The sequence below is a fragment of the Equus asinus genome, chromosome 5 (genome assembly GCF_041296235.1).
Source record: "Equus asinus isolate D_3611 breed Donkey chromosome 5, EquAss-T2T_v2, whole genome shotgun sequence".
Classification (NCBI taxonomy): domain Eukaryota; kingdom Metazoa; phylum Chordata; class Mammalia; order Perissodactyla; family Equidae; genus Equus; species Equus asinus.
The window spans coordinates 57,093,512-57,099,068 of record NC_091794.1 but is presented as its reverse complement, the minus strand read 5'-3'; the positions used below and the strand labels follow the sequence as shown (position 1 = coordinate 57,099,068).

The following is a 5,557-nucleotide window of genomic DNA, read 5'->3' as shown; positions in this document are numbered from 1 at the left end:
AACACCTGTCATATTAGATATTTACTTTCTTATTATCCATTTCTCCGCATTAGAATGGGAGGTTGATGAAAGCAGACAGCACTTTTTTTGTTGTTTACTCCTTTATATTTAAAACCTGAACAATATGGCCTACATACTAGGCTCTCAAAACATATTCGTTGAATGAATGAATGGATGGATGAACTTTCTACATTATGGGGCATACTGAAAGATGATACAGTGACTTTTAAGGGAGATGCTGTGGACACAGTGCAAGGGGAGATTAATTTTGATGCACCTTGAGGAAGACTTCACAAAGGAGGAGGTATTTGAACTGGATTTTCAGGATAGGCAGGGTTGCATCTGGTGGGAACACAATGAGAAGGGTTCTTCCAGGGAGGGCAGATGAGGCAGGGAAAAGGCAGGTGTGGAAAGTTCAGAGCATAGAGAGTAATTCTAACAATTGTTAACACTAACTGACCACTCTCCTATACTAGGTATTGTTCTAGGCCTGTGTACAAGCATTGTCTCATTTGATCTTCACAACCACAATGGAAAACTAGATGCTTCATCATCGCCCTGATTGGGGAATGGAAATCTATATAAGGTGAGGAGTAGATAGAAATACAAATGTCACTGTTGGTGTACATTTGGGACACCTTTGATGCCAGGATGAGGAATGTGAACTTTTTCCTGAAGGACATGAAGAACCATTTGTAGTAAGAATAGCTTCATCAAGTCTATTATTGAGGAGGTGACTTTGATACTGAGGTGACAGATGGTTTGGAGGTTGAAGAAACTGCTAGCAAATAGATAAGTCAGGAGACTATTTCACTAATTCAGGAAGGGTAATGAAGACATGGCTTCTCCAAAGAATAAGGAGAAGAGAGAGTGGCATTTGAGGGACATCGTGGCCTTAGAATTGACAGAAGGATAAGAAATCAACCATTACTCTGAGTTTTTAATACTGAGTGGTCCCTGGTTGCTATCAAAATTGGAAATACTTGAGAATAATCAGTTTTATAAAGCATCTAACTTTATTTCTGATCGTTTTCGGTATGGCGTACCTTGCAGATCATTGAGGTGGTGCTGGAATTACAAACTACTGAAGTTGTACGGGATCATGAAGGTTATTTCATCATTCAATGCCTTCATTTTACACATGAGGGAACTAAAGCCCAGAAAGGTAAACGTCTTCATCTACAATCACATATTTAGTCAGTAGCAGAGGCAGACCTGGGAAATATAGGTTTGGAACTTAAGAAAGTGTTAACAAATATTGATGTAGATAGGAATCTTGAACCCTGACAAATGTTATGGGAACTGGTGTTGCTATTTTTCAGATATTTTATTTAGGTATAGGGCATATAACAGAGTTTGCTTACAAATACTTCCTGAAGAACTGAGGCAGGGAGAAGAGATGGAGTGGAGAAGAGTTTGCCCTATGTATTTTAGCAAAAATAAAAAAAGAAAACAAACAATCCAAACTCCAGAACAGCATCCCTTTTTGTGTACTAACAGTAGTTATTCTCTGCTTTAGTGAAATTCTAATGTGATGAAGCAAATTTGATGTTCTGTATGGTTCGTTAAAGCACAATTCTACTACTTCTATGAATTCTTGTACTGTTGCCCAAAGCAAGTTAAATGTTTTTGTGGAAGCACAGTCCTCACTGGTGTTTCTTAGAGGTGCTCTGTCTTACATAAGGCAAGACATTTAACCGGTTAATCCAGTTCAACACAGTTGTTTAACAATCTTCTGTTAGAACTCTATCTGATCCCATGCTCTGCACTGAAAACAAAGGAATATTCTATTTAATTTTCCTTGCCTTTGTTAAGCAAAGTCTCTCATTGAAAGTATTGGATAATCTCCTAGAAAAATGGCTCTTGGGGTAGTAACAACCAATCAGCAGCCCTGAAAGTACACGGGGAAGCATCAGAGCAGAGGGAGAATGCAGTCTACTCCTCTGCTCGAGCATTTACGGGAGGTCCAGGAATCAGGACTGTGGGAGGGGGCTTGAGTTTTGCTATTTGGCCACCAGAAATATTCCAAAATTTCCAGCAAATTCCTTGTGAGTATACACATTTTTCTTTTTCTATTTTGGTTTAGAGAATCCTGTTCACTATAATTGTCAGGTCAGGTGCTGTGCTTGGGAAGCTGATGAAACTGAAAGATTGAGTGTGCTTAGGGGCATATTGGGATATCTGTGTCCCTGAGGGAAATCCTCCAAGTTTGGAAGTGTTGTATCTCCATTTTATAGATAAGAAACTGTAGAAGTGGAAATGTGAGTTATATGAAAGAATATTAAAAGCTTTCCTGGTTAATAATTACATACATATGTTAGAATACATGTTCTTATAGTGAAAATAAAATCAGTTGCTGGTAAGCCTAAAGACAAGAAGTCTAGTTGCCCTGAAGGAGATGTGAAAGAATTATAGTGAGAATTCAATGAGTCATTTTAATTTCTACTTTGCTGCAATTGAAAAAATACGTATCTTAGATAGATTCAGAAGAAATTTAAGTGATGAGTTGGAAATATTTCTGAAAGGAAGGATTGTTAAAAGCTGACATAACCAACAGGTAGATGTAGACTCCCTTCCCAGAAGATTCTTAAAGAGAATGGTGGACAACTGTCTGGAATGACCTACACCGTGCTCTTGCTTAAGGAGGTGTAAGATGGATGCAATCATCCTCTAGAATTATTGTGTTTTATTTCCAGTGCAAAAACTGTGCAGCACTTGGGTAATTTCATTATATTTTACTGGAATTTTGGAATTTAAATATTCCTGGACTTTTCATACGTGAATAAATTGTAGAAAACCACTCTATGAAATGTTGATAAAATATGTACCGTATATATGTCAGGGAACTATAGCAGACTTTTACCTAGACTTTTAATATGATAGGTCATCGAGATAACTTTATCAATTATACATTTGCAAAGAGTTTTATGATTTTTAAAACAAGCTTTACTTAGATGGTTTTATTTGAGATACATAGCCATGCTGTGATGTTGCCTGGAAAGTTGGTGACTGTATCAGTCTTTATCACATGATATTGTTATATAACAAGTAGCCGCCAAATCTCAATGGCAAATAATAATAGCCATTACTTGCTCACGAGTCTGAGGTCAACAACTAGACAGCTCTGCTGATTTTAGCTGGGCTTGCTCACATGGCTGGGTGTTGGCTGGCTCTTGGTTGAACTGGGATGGACTGGGCTGGGGCAAGTTGGACAACTGAGCTCTGCTCCACATCTTTCTCATCCTACTGCAGGCCAGTCTGGGTATGTTCTCAGAATTATGACAGGGGTGAAAGAGAGCAAATGGAAGCATGCAAGGTCTCTAGAGAACTCGGCTCAGAATTGGCACGTCATTACTCTGTGTTACTCTATTGGACAAGTCAAGTCTTAAAGCCCCAAACCCCAGAGGTTGAGTGGGAAGCCACCACCAGGACAAGAGGCATGGATATGGGGAGAGCAAAAATCTAGACCATGTTTGCAGTCTACCACAGTGACCATAACATCCTGACCTCTCTTTAGAAATGAGGCTTGGAGAGGGTAAGTGACTTGCTCTTAGAATGAAGTTTGCAAGGCTCTGGATCTTTTAAACCTTTTTTCCAAATTTTATGCACTTTCAGGGATCCAAGCATCTAAAGGACAAATCTACCAGTGTTTGTTCTACATAAAAATATTGAATTAGTAATTTTCTATTCAAAAAGTACTTTCACATGCCCTAAAGTCACCTGAGACCATTCCTGGACCTCTCTGGGTAGCATTATCGACATTATTACCTAAATGAGAAAATTGAAGATAATATGTGATGTGTGAGAGTTCTTGTTTAAATCATTTTCACCCTCAATACACCTTCCTTTCTCACAAAGTAAAATGGTCTAATCTTTATTCATAGGGAGTTAAGGATGAATCAAAATATACGGAAGATGTTCAGCAATTTAACCTTGGCGAACTGAGAAGACATTGGTTGCATAACCTCAGTTGCACCATGTAAGTTAAGTTCCTAATCTAACCCTCTCTTTTTATGACTAGTTGAAATGAACTCTAAGAAATATTTTCTTATCCTCCAAATTGCATTTATTTATGTTTTTTTTTCTTTTAGATGGTTCATAATGTACCCCTTTCTTCAGAGTAAAGATTCTGTTATGATGATTGAATGCTTGCTTCTCCCGACTGAGATGATGTGAAGATACAGGGGATAAAATCTGCCGCTAACCTGAGATGAAAAAAAAATCTTGAGATGTTAGGGGTCCTGGTGCTGGCGAGAGCCATCTTTATCTGAATGGAGATTTTTTTCTTAATCTCCTCTTGTGTCATTGGACACACAGTTTGACATTTCTGTCAGTGCCTGTGGGTATGACAGTGGAGTGGAGCGAGGCAAAAATTTGAAGCAAATATGCCCAATAGACTGATTATTTTTCTCTCCTAGGCCTCAGGTTTAGGCATAATAACTTTCATAAATTCCAATGACTGGCATCAAAGAGTTAATGAGGTCATTTCCATAATTATTCATCTTCCTAAAGTGAAGATAAGCTGGAAGCCACTTCAGTTGTCAAAATTAACTGGGGCATCAATCAAAAGCTCGTAGATTTTGAGATAATTCTGTATTTAAACTCAATTTGGTTTCCACAGGGGGACCGTAACCTGCCTAGGAGGCTTAATTAGGCTAACTGCCTGAAAAACAGCATAAAGCATATGGGTGGGTTTCTATTCAAAACTGGTTTTATGAGCATTCTCATAACTCTTACAGAAAATAAATGAACTTTCAGGGATCTTCAACCAAGCCTTCTGTTTAGTGATTCCATAAGGGGAGTGGGAGCGCCTTGGAAGGAATTGATCTTTTTAAAGTGGTCTTTATATTGTGCTTTGGTGTTTTTATATCATGATTTGACCTCTATCAAGAGCTCTGAGAGCCCAGGACAGACAGAATACATTTAGGGGGTGTTTTTAAAGCTTCAGATAAAAACGGAAACTTCTATTTCCCCAAAGGAATGCCACTCTGCCCCTGTAGCTCCTGAAAATTTCAATAAATCAAATATTTATTAAGCATTCTTACATAAAGTTCCAGGGAATATAGAGATAAATAAGATATAATTTTTACCCTCAAGAATCTTAATGAGAGTAAGAGTTATATGTACATTCAATTATAATAAATATTAGGCTATAGTGAGCACTCAACATATAAATAAACATAAATGAAAGCATAATGTGAGGAGTGACTAATTCTGCCTTATGAGATCAGCAAGGGCTTCTCTGAAAGTATCCTGAGTCACTGAGTTTTGTAGGCACACTGTGGACAGGATGCATCCCCCCCGAATTTGGGTCAGATGTCAGGACTGAGGATGCCACACACACAGAGGACGTGCAAATGTTTATTACTTACACAGTGAGGCTTCTAGGGGAGAGCAGGGTGGCCTTCCCGAGCTGGTCAGAAAATGGCTTGTGAGAGTAAGGCCAGGAAACTGGTGTGGGGTTCTTACTGTGGCTTGTGGTGAGGCTGGACAGAGGGAAGATGCGCGCGGGCGGTGGCTGGCTTGGTTTGAATCTCCTGCCGGCACCAAAGGAAGG

The 5,557-nt window shown here is 38.8% G+C and overlaps 1 long non-coding RNA gene across 1 annotated transcript; it reads left to right on the top strand.

Annotated features, from left to right (window-relative positions):
• The first annotated feature begins 1,923 nt into the window (after positions 1–1,923).
• Positions 1,924–4,881, top strand: LOC139045438 (uncharacterized). The gene is made up of 3 exons (XR_011503753.1): positions 1,924–2,048; positions 3,885–3,979; positions 4,092–4,881. It is a non-coding gene; the product is annotated as an uncharacterized lncRNA (long non-coding RNA).
• Positions 4,882–5,557: the final 676 nt, after the last annotated feature.